Here is a 14,266-nt window from a genome sequence, read left to right on the forward strand (position 1 = left end):
GCACCTGGGGTCCACATTAACACTCTCACATGCCGACAGCTGAGCTAGAAGGAAGCCTCTGTGTGGTTCACACACAGGTAACAGACAGGCGGGTGGTCGCTGTGTGGGACTGTCCTTGGATGGCAGGATTTGGGCATATCTCTGGTCAAGGAGGGGAATAAGGGCACCAGGTAGGCAAGACACCTGAGTAGAAGGGATGAGACCAAGGCAGAAGCCCACCCAGAAGATGAGGGCTGAGGGAAACAGGAGGTTCTCATCCATAATGAGGCAGGAACCAGGGGGCTCTCAGAACCTAGAAGTGACCCTAGGACGGCCAGGAGACAGTCCAATCCCTACCACATCATGGGGTTAGCTGTGGCTGTTGGGGTACTTGGGGTACTTCAGGTCTCCAGTCTGATATCCACAAGCCAGCTTTTTTTTTTTTTTAAGACAGGGTCTTGCTCTGTTGTCCAGGCTGGAGTGTGGTGCCTCACTGCAACTTCTACCTCCCAGGCTCAAGCAATCCTCTCACCTCAGCCTCCTGAGTAGCTAGGACTACAGGCACGTAGCACCACGCCTGGTTAATTCTTGCATTTTTTGTAGAGGTGGGGTCTCGCCATGTTATTCAGGCTAAGGCCAGCTTTTTCTTGCTGACTCAGGAAGAGGGACTGGATTAGACTCTAATTTGAGAGGCCCCAGAGGACCCAGCTGTGAGAAACTAGCAGTGAACCGGAGCAGGAGGGCCAAAGTCGGCTTGCTGGCTTCTTCTCATTTCTCCAGCCTCCGACACCTCACACCATTATGAATATATAATTGATCTGAATTTGTAAATTCTTGTTCTTTTTTTTTTAACCACTATTTTCCTGCATGAATAGCAGAGGGTGACTCATCCCCATGGACCGGGCTCGGCCTTTCCACACGAACTTGCCACCATGCAATGCCTGTGGCCTCCACTGGCTGAAGCCCTTTGATAAATCCCTTTTTCTCATTTTTACAGAAAGAATGCCTAAGATCAAGCTACTAGCTAATTCAGCCTTTTGCCCTTTACCCGAATTTTTCAATGTATTCCACATTTGCTTGCCCCTGCTGAGTGACCCCACTTTCCTTGAATGCGTTCCTTTCCTGGCCCTCATCCCTGCTGCCAGCCCCCTCCCTCTCACTCCCTTACAGATCACTTCTCATGATGAGATTGGACTTGTTTCCTGGGCTTCCAGTGACAAGTTAGCTCAGAACAGAGAAATCTACTCTTTCATAGTTCTAGAGACCAGAAGTCTGAAATCAAGATGTCAGCAGGGATCCTTCATGGCCTCTTCCAGCTCCTGGGTCCCTGACACTCCCGGCTTGTGCCTGCTCCTCTCCCCGCTCTGCCTCCATCCTCACCCAGCCACCTCCTCATCTCCCCGTGTCTCTTCTCCGCGCGTCTTAGAAGGACACTTGACATTTGACTCAGGGCCCACCAGGATAACCCAGGATCATCTCACCTTGAGATCCCTCACTTACTCAACGGCAAAGTCCTTTTTTCCAAATGAAATTACATTCGTAGATTCTAGGGGTTAGGACAAAGATATGTCTTTTTGGGGACCACCATTCGACCCACGTCAGGGAGTCACTGTTATGCCTTGTCGAGGGTTAATGCACAGGAAGAGAAAAGAAATCCAGTCAAGTCAAAGTAAAATACAAGCTGGGCAGTGGGTAAGGTTCCTTTGCAAGCCACATAGCCACAACCATTAAGGCATTATGCCTCAGCCAAATTTCAAAACGATGCGCTGTGGGTCTTCAGGGCTGCCTCCCCCCCCCCTTTTTTTTTTTTGAGGCAGAGTTTCATTCTTGTTGCTGGAGTGCAATGGCATGATCTCGGCTCACTGCAACCTCCTCCTCCCAGGTTCAATGGATTCTCTTCCCTCAGCCTCCTGAGTAGCTGGAATTACAGGTGCGCACTACCATGCCCAGCTAAGTTTTGTATTTTTAGCAGAGTCGGGGTTTCACCATGTTGGCCAGGCTAGTCTCGAACTCATGACCTCAGGTAATCCACCTGCCTCGGCCTCCCGAAGTGCTGGGATTACAGACGTGAGCTGATGCACCCAGCCAGGGCTGCTCTTAAATGATGAAACCAATGGGCTCTACAGCCTCCAATGTCAAGGGGTCAAGCTGTGCCCTCTTCTGCCAAGCATAAGGAAGTTGTATGCCAAGTGATATGTCATTGTTCATTGTCTGCCATCAGGTTGGGACAAAGAGCAGAGGTCTGGGCCTGGCACTCAGCTTAGCCAGTCAGGGCTCTGGGCCAGGCTGAGTCACTGTGTCCTTACTGCTTAACGCAGGGTAGCAGTGCCCACTCCGCTTATCACAGGGCAAGGGGTGATGGAGCTGATATCTGGGAAACGGTTTGAAAGCTGTGAAGGGCTCCCGCCATTCTGCTTGTTTTAGTGGGGAATCCCTCTAGGAAAAACTTTGGAGGATTTTTGACCTGCATCCTCTAGAATGGTGCTCTGCGACTTTGGGCAACTTATTTAAACTGAAGATAGTAATGCTACTCTAAATCAGTAGTATCACGGTGTGAACACCTAGGAAAGGTATAAAGCACTGTATCAATGTGAGGTTCTGTCATTGTTATCATGTTTACCATTTCAGTGAAGTTTGTAAAAGACATTATGCAATGCATTTACATCTTTTTACTGATACAACGTTTACTACACGCGTTAGTACTTACTAACCAGCATTTTACATTTTCCTTTGAAAGGGCGAATTCCTCAGAATCAGACAGTGTAATTTTTCCAACAGATATTTATTTAGTGCTGTGGGTCAGAAATTATTCTAAGCATTGCAGGAGAGAAATGAAAAAAGCAGATACAATTCCTTCCCTAATGGGGTGGAATTTGCGCTGCGGAGACAGAGAATTATTAAGACCAAAAAGCAAAAGATAAATAATGTAATGATAATGATAAGGGCATAAGAAAAAGACTCATTCTGTGTCAGAAAGGAGCTGTTGAAATTTTAGGTGGGAGAGCCAAGGAAGGCCTCACCAAAGGTGACTATTGAGTAAAGATCAGTCACAGGGACTCTTGGGAACAACCTTTTAGGAAGAGGGAACAGCTCAGGGCAGGGAGCCCGCCTGGTGGCCAGAGGGGAAACTGAGCATGAGGAAGAGAGGTATGGAGCTGCCAGAGGCTGGGTCTCAGGGCCCCCAGGGGCTCAGGTCTTTCCTCTGAGTCACACGGGAGCTGAGGACAGACAGGACTGCTATTTAACAGGATCCCTCTGGCTGCTGTGTTGAGACTAGGCATCGCATTTAGAAGCCTTTAGAAATGAGTATAAGTATTTGAATTCACAAGTCATACTGAAAGTCATTTTTTAAATGTCACATGCTTGCTTTTTCCCCTAAACTAGAGCAGGTCATTCTTGCAATGAAATAGTCCACTCAGTTTTCTATACCAACACCAAAGAGTAGGATGAAAAGAAAGAAACGAGAAGGCACAACTCACTAAGTTTAGTCAAACTTGCTTCTTGCCACCAAGAACGCTGAGTTCAGAGTGGAGAAGGGTGAGCCCAGCTATGACTTCCTTCGCCCGCCTCTGCTGGGAGGGTGGGAGCTGAGGGGACAAGGGCACCTGAGAGAGGCCTGTGATGGGCTGCCCAGTTCCACCCAGGTCCCTGCAGCACATCTTCCAGCCCCACCCAGGTTGCTGCAGAAGAAGATCATCAAGGGTTGTTACCCAATTCCGGTGTCAAAGACAGCCTGAGATTCCTCCATCACTACTGACCAGCAGCTTCACATGTGCCTACAAACAGAAATGGGATAATTGGGTTTAATAAAAAAGAAAATACATTGGCCATCAAAAGGAATGAAGTTCATCCATGCAGTATGTGCTACAGCACAGAAGAACCTTGGAAATATTATGCTCAGTGAAAGAAGGCAGTCACAAAAGACGACACAGTGTTCAATTCCATTCTTATGAAGTGTCCAGAACAGGCAAATCCATAGTGTCAGAAGTTAGCTCTGTGGTTGCTGAGGCCTGGGGGTCAGAGGGATAATGGGGTGATAGCTAACAAAAACAGGCTTGTTTTTGAGGTGATGAAAATGTCCTAAAAGGGACTCGGATAATGGTTGTACTTAACCTATGAATATTCTGGGTTTTTTTTATTTTTATTATTTTTTTTGAGACAGAGTCTCATTCACTCTGTCACCACCACCACAGCTGGAGAGCAGTGGCACGGTTTTGGCTCACTGCAACGTCTGCCTCCCGGGCTAAAGTGATTCTCCTGCCTCAGCCTCCCAAGTAGCTGGGATTACAGGCACTCACCACCACGCCCAGCTAATTTTTGTATTTTTAGTAGAGACAGGATTTCACCATGTTGGCCAGGCTGGTCTGGAATTCCTGACCTCAAGTGATCTGCCCGCCTCAGCCTCCCAAAATGATGGGATCATTGGTGTGAGCCACTGCACCTGGCCCTTACCTATGAATATTCTAAAAACCATTGGATTGTATAGTCTAAACGGGTTGCTATGCTCTGAATGCATGTGTCCCCTCAAAATTCCTATGTTGAAACCTAACCCTCAAGTTGATGGTGTTGAGGTGGGCCCTTTAGGAGACAACAAGATCATGAGGGTGGGGCCCTCATCAACGGGCTTAGTGCCCTTATGAAATAGGCCTGGGGAGCCCTTTATCCCTTCTGCCATGTGAGGACCCAGCATGAAACAGAAAGCCCTCACCAGACACTGAGTCTGCTGGTGCCTTGATCTTGGATTTCCCAGCCTCCCAAACCGTGAGAAACAAATTTCTGTTGTTTACAGATTACGTAGTCAAAGATATTTTGTCCTAGCAGGAGGAATGCACTAAGACATGGACCGATTTTATGGTGAATTATATGTCAGTAAAGGTGTTTCTATATGTGTGTGTCATATACATATGCATACATAGATGCACATACACATAAACGCAGTGCTCTTTTGTGACTTCTTAAAAAGGCTAATAATCACAAATAGAAGTATTTACACTCAGCCAGGAGAGTTTGTAAACATGCCCTTTCAACTCCCATTGTCAAACAAGAAAGAGTGGTTTTAAGGTGTGGAGACAGAGTGAGTGTGACATGGAAACCCAGCCCTACCTTGGGAGCAGGGGCTGACAACCCCTCACCAGGATGTGCCCTGTGTACCTGCAGTGCTGTTAGCTTCCTGCACACAGGGCAAAGGCCTGCCCAGGACCATCTGCAGAATTTGCAAGGCCCAGTGCAAAATGAAAATGGGCCTCTTAGGCAAAAATTATGATCAATTTCAAGATGGTGACCACAGATAATTAAGCCAAGTGTTTATGCTCTAAGGGGTATTTCCCTGCTAGGAGAACTGGGGTAAGTCCTAGGGCGTTCAGTGAGAAGCTTCAGAAGATGAAGGCTGGCGCCCTCTGCCTTGAGAGCTAAGGGCGGAGGTGCTGGCCTTCCTCTGGCTCCTCAACCTGCACCAAAGGGGCATGTCCCAGGTGTGGTGACTAGCATTTAGAGGTAAAGGCAGCATTCGCCTGGAGCAGAGCACATGAGACGAGGCGAGATGACTTTACAGCCATAAACCAGAGGTACTAACAGCTCAGTCGGTCTGAAATAGACACACTAAAAGTCACAAATAGGAAGACGTGGGTGGAAAGTCTTGCAGCAATTGGAAAGCCATTCCTCCAAAGACGTGCTATAACTTAAAAATATTCCAATTTCTGAATGATTTCCTTATACACCTGCCTAAGTCGGTGACATTATTCAGCCTTAACAATTTCATCCAAGTTTTATTTTGTCACCAAAATGTGAGTGAAGCTAAAGTAATCATTTGCTAGACTGACTGGCACAGTAATGACTAACGCTGAGTTTGTGTGAAGACTGGTGGTTCAGTTTTCTGGTTAGCAAAATACATAAGCTGAGGCACTGAGATTACTCAGTTCCATGCATACTGTTGGAATCATTTTGTGATTCAGACAAAAACACACAACTATAAAATCATATATCTGTACAGGTCTGACTCAGTTCAGACACATTTATTTAGGGATTATCAGTTTTACAGAATACAACGGGTGGCTATTACTATTTTGGTTGTTCAGACTTGCCTAAAGTACGTCACTGTGCAGTTTGATATAATGGTGGATTTTCAAGCGGTTTATACCCTTCCAGAGTACTGCCTTATAAGGGAAAATTACCATTCTGGGGTGACGGCGTGGTGCATGAGGGGGCAGGAGGCCTGGAGTGTGGCCTCAGCCTCACCAGGAAATAGCCACTTGATCCTGGGCAAGGAACTGATCCTCCCTGGGTCTCAGTTTCTGCATCTTAAAAACCAGACTTGGTCTCAGACACCAACTCTGAAGCTTTTTCCAGTTTTAAAATCGTTTCACATTCTGGTTTCTGATGACCAAAGGCAAGAAAATCGTAGTCAAAGACACCATGGCTCCCATTGACAGCACTGGGATTGATTTTATTCCTTGTTTTCCTCCAGAAGCGTCAGTGTAGGGCAGGAGTGATCAGGGATGCCCGCAGAAGACCAAGCCTTCCAGAGCCAGGCGACCTGCTACTTAGTTATCACGCACTGAATGACGTGGCAGGCATTGTTCTAAGTGCCTGGGAAACATTAACAGAGGGAGGCCCAGAGGGACCCACAGATGGCCTGCTAGGGAAAGGCTGGGCTGGGATTTGACCCCAGGCAGTCTGGGCCCACAGGCTGCCCTTCAGAGGTGAAGACAGCAGCCACTACCTGGGTACCATGTTTTCATGCCCACTGAGAGTGCAAGGAAAAAGGAGGCTGACAGCAAGCAGAAGGAACTAGAAAGGAGCATTAACAAAAGTTTTTAACCACCAGCAGAGCACCCTATCTGCCATTCCAAGGAATCTCAAAGAAGAAACTAGACACTGGCCAACTCTTGCATAAACTGGGTCTACCCTGATGGAACAGGAGGCAGCTCCACGGCCCCACATCTGCCCAGGATTCTTGGTACCTGGGCCAGCCTGCAAATAGGCAAGGTTGGTCAGATTTGGGAGTGAGGGGAAGTAGGGGCTAAGCTTATCAAATCCTTGACCCCAACATATATCAGTGAAATAGCCACCACTGCCAGACACCCCCCCAAAAGGTCAGCAGGGCAGATGCAGGCACCAGCTCACACTTGAGTAGACGATTTCTATCTCTAGGTTCATTCTTCTCTTCTTCCACTCCTCACCAAAGTCTCACTGTGCACGTGATTTTTACTGAACTGTGCACCTCACTTTTACCTCTTGAGGGCAGGGACTTACTAAGCCTTATTCATATTTGTCTTCTCAGCATCTGACTCTGTGTGTGCTAAGTGAATAAATGATGCACCTCAGACCAAATGACGTCTGTTTAACTTGCAACTGGAAACTACCACAAACTGCATGTCGACTATTGATTTGGATTTTAAGGTAAATGCAGACGTGTTTCCAAGGAGATGTTTTTGTGGGCATGTTTTTTAAGAGGATGACTTCGTCAACTAGCTAATCATTTCTCATAATTATGTCTGGGTACTAAAGAGTTCTTTTTTCTGCATTTTACTCCCTAAATATGTCATGTCTGTAACACATATATTCTACTGTAATATCCCTTTTCCTCCTCACTTCTGTGAGCGTCCCTCTTTCTTCAGGAGAAAGTGTTAATTAGAATTGCTCTTAAACTCAGTCCACCTTGGTTAGTGCCTCTGATCGCTCCACCCCGTGCACCTTCTGACTTTTCATTTCCTTCCAACACCTTCGACTTTTGATCACCAAGCACAAGGATTGTACTTTTATTAGGTTTAATTTACTGTAAAGCTCATTGTTCCCTGTGAATCGCACCATAATAGTCAATGAATAATCACAGGCTGCAGCCAGACTGTGTTTTAATTCTGCTGAGTAACTGGGAAGCCAACTAGTATTAAGGACAAAAATGTAAGGAACCCTGATACTGCCACAGAACCAGGATACGCCATTTTATTATAAGCATGTGACTGCCCACCTGCAGAGGTGGAGCAGCCCCCCGGGGCAAGGGGGCTGCTTGGGGAAGCCCCAGGCTCTTCCGAAGGGGAAACAGGGAGGAAGAGGGACCTGGTTAGGAGGCAGGAGCTTAGGCTTAAGATGACTCCAGCACACAGGCCCGGCTTCCTCTTCCAGCGGCCTCCCCACCCTCTCAGCTCTGCCATTTGGTCTTCCGGCCAGGATCATCTTCCCAAGGCTTTCACACATTTAAACTCACGAGGGGAGGGATGATTTTTTTTGTGTGTATATGATAGTTTTTTTTCAAAAAAGTTTTTATAAAATCCTGCCTGAGGGGAGCTGGGGAAAAGATTCTTAATAGCTAGATCATTTTGAGCCTTTCTCTACCATGTACTCAACACTCGAATAAATTCTGCAGATTTGGTTCTATGTCATTCACCGCAGTCTTAACAACATAGGTTCCATAATCATCCCTTAATCTGTAGAGGAGGCCCACAGTTAGTGAGCAGAGGAGGGCTCTGCTGTCAAGAACCGGTGGTCTTCAAACTCCTGTGCTCCTCTTTGGATATCTTTCTGTTCATATAGATTGGAAACAGCCCAGCATGAGCAAAGCACCACCTTCCAGCCCCCAGCCTGGGCCAGTCCTGCAAAGAGAAAAGATGTCTCTACTCAGGGAGCCCTGGAGCACCTGGTACTGAGCACCCATGAACACGAGGGTGGGCGCAGTGGGACAAGGCACTCTGTTCCGGGCAAGAGCGCTTTGGGAAGTAGCTGAGCTTTGGGGAGCAGCTATCTACACCCAGCTTCTCAGGGCTATGCAAGTAGCCTGAGGGAGAAAGACCCTATATTAGCTGAAACTGCAGCTCAGATGAATCAGTATTTTCTGCTATGGTTTTAAAAAAAATAGTAACATACTCTTCATGTCTCCATGGTAACTTACTATGAATCTGTATTCCATTTATGGAACTCTTTCTTGACCTATCTGTGCTCTCTAATGCGGGCCTGAATATACACTGAGAAGCCATCAGAATCCATTCAATCTCCAAGAAATATCACTTCCCCTATACCTGACTGTTTCAGCGGTATAGATTCTGGCTGTGACTCATGCCATGGTGATACCTGGAGACCTTCGGGTACCCAGAAACATTAAGGTGCACGAATATCTCAATTACCGGATAACTCCAGTTCCAGAGTCGCCATGGAAACCGGGAACCCTGAGTCACAGAGAAGCTGAGCCCTTCCTCTCCCTTACCGGTGCCGCAGTCCTTGAGATAAATGAGCAGCTTTCAGCCCCGTGGCTTTGCCTAAACTGGGCTTTCCTATTTCATCCGCAACTTTAGGAATCTAAACTTTCCTTCAAAATACTGAGCATGTGACCTGAGTCTAAATAGCCATGGACTCAAGCACCTTCTGATAAAAACGGAAACCACAGTGTGGAGGGAGCTTTCGACTGCGGATTTGGGAGTCAGATAAACTCTGGTTTCCACTGTGAATTTCTCGCTGATCTGACCTGGCAGGTTATTCCTCCTAAGGTCCGGTTCCCACCTGCATAAAGTAGGAGCCATAAGGCCTCCGAGAGTGACAATGATGAAATGATGGTGTGCGTGAAGTGCCCAGCCAAGTGGGAAGCGCGGCCAAGGCTGGTCACTATGTGGGCACCGCTCAGCTCCAGAGGGCGCCACTCCCGCGGAGCCTGCGGGATCGGGGCTTCCCGGGAGCCGCGCGGATCAGCACCACGGCTCGGGGACACAGCCGGGGCCCGGTTTCTACAGGCAGCGCCTCATTATTGGGAGCCTTTTTGTGATAAAATGATCCTTCGTCATAAGCCCATTTGGAGGTTCAAGAAGGGGTCGGCTCAACCTCAGGGCCTCATTATCCAAGCCCGGCTGCCCCTCGGCGCCACCAGCACCACTGCTCCGTCGCTGCGGAATTCCAAAGGCAGGTTTGGCGTGAGGGCCTCAGCCCCGGGGAGGACCCGAGCGCTCCACGGAAAGTCTCCGCCCGGCTCCCAGGGCGCACACTCGCGCGCACGTGGGGCCGAGGCCCGGGTCCCCAGGACCCAGGGCCAGCAGGCGAGGGACCCAGCCAAGTGACAGCAGGCGGCTAAGGGAGGGCTGGACCGGAAGGAGCCAGCGCCGCCCCGCGCTCCCTCGCCGCCTCCGCCCTCGTGCGCTCGCTCTCCTCCCCTCCGCTCCCCACCCCTGCTGCTGCCCCTTCCCTCTCCCGCTTCTCCCCACGCTGCCTACCTCCCTTCCCCTCCTCCGCTCTCTCCTCCCCTTCCCTCCCCACGCTCTTCTCCCCTCCCTCCTCCCCTCCCCTCGGCCGTCCCTCCTCCCTCCTCCCCCCGCTCCTGAAGAGCGCGCCGCGTAGGGGACTGGCCGGTTACTTCCTCCAGCGACTGACGAGCGCGGTGTCGCTCCTCCAGCCCCGAGCTCCCGGAGCCGCCTGGCCCGCGTCCGGCCTCCCCGATCGTCTCAGGCCCGCGCCCTCGCCCTCGCCCGGCGCACACCCAGCAGCCGCGGGCCCAGAGCAGCCACCGCCCCAACCGCGCGCCAGCCCTGCCCGCAGCGGCGTGGTAAGAACCGGGGCCGCGGAGAGCAAAACCCGGGGCGCCGCTCCAGTCCCAGGGAGGGTCACCCGGGGCCCGGGCGGGGGGCGCGGGGGCCACCGACGTGCAGATCGCGGGACGCCTCCGGGCGTCCAGGTGGAGGTGTCGACTGCTCCGAGGACTCCAGGGGCGCGCGTCTGAGTTCCGCGCCGGCTCGTTTTCCGGTTGCGGAGTGGCCTCCGAGGCAGGCGGGGTCGGCCGAGGTCCCCGCGCGCTAGGGCCGCTGTCCGCGGGGTCGCCGAGCCACGGACGCGGCCGGGGTTTGCCGGCTTGTTTCTCTCGCTTTTGTTTTTAAAAGGAAACGCGGACCTGGTGGGGGGTCCTGCGCAGTGGGCGTCCCGGCAAATGTGATTTCGCGAACGGGGTTGTGGGCACAGGAGAGGGTGTCCATGGTGGCCCGGCGCCCCGGCTTTGAGGGTGACTTCCTGGAGCGGTGCCGGGCCCAGAGGATCTGGGGCGCCTAAGACACCTGGAGGCTGCGGCACCGCGGGAACCTCCGGGGCGCAGGGTACCATGGTCACCTGCTCTGCTGCGTCCAGGACCCGGGCTGGGGGCCGCTCGGTCCTGCTAGGAGAGCGTGGGAAACCTGTCAAAAGTGGGATCTGGTTGTGCTGGACTGCTTTTATTTTCTCGTTCGTACAGCATTTGAATGAAGGGGTAACTGTTTGCTTGTGTGTGTTTGGGTTTCGCGTGTGTTAGCCTGTTTTATTTTTTAGCGCAGGAGACCTTTTATGTTAACCTGTACCCAATTTCAGGGTAGCCTAAAATAGTAGTTGACGCGCCAGTTATTTAGAAAGTAAAGAAATGAGCAGTCCCCTTTGGAGATAAGAGTAATTTATTTTAATTCGCCAGTAAGAGATTATGTTTGTTCTGTACAATGGTAGCGCCTATGCGTTGTCTGCCCACACCACCTCCAATCAAGGAGATAAATCTCCACGTTAAGCTTTATTAAAATTCTGAGTAATAACGCAGTACAGTGAATGTTAACACCGACCATCCCCAGGGAAATGTTCAGATACTCATTTCTGGGATTAGTCATTCATCTCTCTAAACTGATCGCTTTCAAAGCGAAAAAAGCAAACTACCTTCAAATGTGTGTTACAAGGTTGTGGTGTTTCTTTTTTTGTTTTCAAATTTATCTAAATGATCTTAGAGATGTGATTACTTTTTCCAATAAGAGTACTGTTGTCAGGCAAATCCTCCTTGTTTTAAAATTTAACCATTCTCAGCTGTTAGGCTTCTGCCCTTTTTCCTTCTTTTTTTGTTTTTGGTTCAAAAGCAGTGATCCATCAGCAACACCAAACTTGAAATTGATTTATGTGGAAAAACTTGGCTTGTCTGCCACCTAACAATCACTGTTGAGTAAAATAAGCGAGCTTAAATTTGATTAGTTGTGTGTCTGCCTGAAACCATTTAGTAGAGCACTTTAATTCTGCATGGTTTTTACAAAACTCATTAAAAGCTGGACAACAAAAGAATTCTATTCTGTAGCTAGTAATTACAGCTCTTTATGTGGGAGTGGTAGGCTGGTATTTGTACACAAAAGCGGGGCAGAGCTTTTCCACTGCCTTCCACATTCATTCTGTGTCTATCTCAAAGAAGCTGAAAAACAGAATCAAGTCAGCAAGCAGTCTGCAAGCCTAAGGAAGAAAAAGAGCTGACCCATCCTGCTCTGGATGGATAATTGGCAACACTCAAGATGTCTCTGATTTTGGCCTTCTGTTTGAGGCTTGTTTATTTCTTTTATCGACAGGTACCAGGGCGTATTTCATGCGGATAGATGACATAAAGCTCTAAAGGAAGGAGCATTTCACATTGGAAGGAGTAGTGAGAAGAGCCTGGTCTAATATCAGGGTGGGTTGGGAAGGGTCCATTCCTCATCATTCATGTTCTCTGGGCGTGGAGGACTCAGGATTGAGGACCACACTCAAATGGGGCTTGATCTCCACTTTGCCCTGTGGTAGCCCCATGGTGGCTGTGTGGTTCGTGGGCAGGTTGTCCATGTTGCTGGGTCTCTGTTGCTTCACTGTATGACGTCTGCCTCTCAAGGATGCAGGAAGATTCAATTAGGTTGGAGTGGGTGGTCCCCTAGCACGGGGCTTAGCCATTAGTGACTAGGCATTCTGGCAATGGCAGCCATCAGTAGGAGTGAATATTGATTGTTGAGTGAATGTGAGTGACATAATCTACCAAGTGGAGATTCTGAGTAAATTTGGCCACTTTGGATCCAAGGCTGCTGCCCCTTTCAGTCCGCCCATAGGTCTATTGTTTATTGCCAGTACTGGCCAGCCTTTTTTGGCTACCGTGGTCATTTCCTGCACTAGGAGGGTTTTAACAGAGTTTTCTGATGCCTCTGGCCTCACCTGCTGCCTTTTACCCAAGAGGAAGGTGTGTGTGTGTGTGTGTGTGTGTGTGTGTGTGTGTGTGTGTGTGTGTCTGTTGGGTGGTAGGGTTCTTGGAAGGTCTGGTTTAGCCATAATGTTGATCATAAAGAGAAAACAAGAAAACAAATGCAAATTAAATAGTTCTGTGAGAATATGTTATTTCACCACCTCCAGTAAGTTCTATCAGTTGAGTGCTGTCTTCATTACTTTTAAGTTGCAAACAGGTGAGAGCACTCAGTGGAAGCCATGGAGCTGGGCTTGGAGCTTTGCTACCAGCCTTCAGTTCCATAGCCCTGAACCTGGTAGGGCAAGCAATTGCCCTAGAGATGAAGGCCACTCATCAGTGTTAACCCAAGGTCTTTGAAAATGAGTTTTATTTACTCTATTATCTAAGTAACTTATTGATATGTAACTTACCTTTCTTATTGATATTTATCAATAAGAAAGATACTTAGATAATACTCTATTATAGTGATTGTTGAGTGAATGTGAGTGACATAATCCACCAAGTGGAGATACTGAGTAATTGTTCGATCGGGTAAGATACATATCAATAGATTTCTTATTGATCTGTAACTTACCTGGCTGAACAATTACATTTTAGAGCCCCAAATAAGTTTTCAGTCTATTATGGCATTATCCAATTACAAGCCTCGTTATAATAGCCACGTTAAAAATAGTAAAAATTGAAATTGATTTCAATGTATTTCAAATTAACCTAATATATTCAAAATATTATATAAGTATAAAAATTATTGAGCTTTTCACTTTTTTCCACTAAGCCTTTGAGAGCTAGTGTATCTGTGTGCATTCCTACTAGCCACTGGTTGAGAGCTCTGTAGCCGCACATGGCAAGTGGCTACCACATTGCTTAGCCCAGGCCTAGTAGAAGACTAAGACTCAGTCAGAGGAAGTAAGGCAGCTCTGTGCTTGGAATTACTTCCTCTTGAAGAAATGCACAGCCAAGCAACAGAAAAAGCAGATATATTTTGAGCTCTGTATTCAAAGCAGGAAGATCTGGGACCCTGTAAGGGAGTTTGGTCTTCAGTTCTCCCTTTGATCCCTTCCCTGGGTGTGTGTTTTTTCACAGCCTGGAGAGGGGAAGGGAAGAGAGAGGGCTTCCGTTCAGCGTGCTTTCCTGCCTCTGGAAGATGACCCCCTGCAGCTGCCCTGAAACTCTCAGGTTGAACTGATTGTGTCCAGAGCAGACAGGAGGCAGCCCACTGCCACACCGTACCCACCCAACTGCTCACCTAAGCTGACCATGGAAATGTCAAGGAAAAGCCTGACTCAGGCCCTCTTGCCCGGCTAACCCAGCCAGGAGGCTCTGACCAGCCAGCCAGCCTGTGAC

At 48.8% G+C, this 14,266-nt stretch overlaps 1 protein-coding gene across 4 annotated transcripts in view; it reads left to right on the forward strand.

Moving 5' to 3' along the window:
• Positions 1-9,846: 9,846 nt before the first annotated feature.
• Positions 9,847-14,266, forward strand: part of ETS2 (ETS proto-oncogene 2, transcription factor) — a 19,679-nt gene continuing 15,259 nt past the window's right edge. The window contains exon 1 of one of the 4 annotated variants that reach the window (XM_037737673.1): positions 9,847-9,865. The gene's annotated coding sequence lies outside the window, so the exon portion shown is untranslated. Of the gene's footprint in view, positions 9,866-10,096; positions 10,499-10,608; positions 10,628-11,089; positions 11,109-14,266 lie in introns of those variants that run through there. The other 3 variants (XM_017526259.2, XM_037737674.1, XM_037737675.1) reach the window with 3 other exon arrangements.

The sequence above is a fragment of the Cebus imitator genome, unplaced genomic scaffold (assembly GCF_001604975.1).
Source record: "Cebus imitator isolate Cc_AM_T3 unplaced genomic scaffold, Cebus_imitator-1.0 Scaffold41, whole genome shotgun sequence".
Taxonomy (NCBI): Eukaryota; Metazoa; Chordata; class Mammalia; order Primates; family Cebidae; genus Cebus; species Cebus imitator.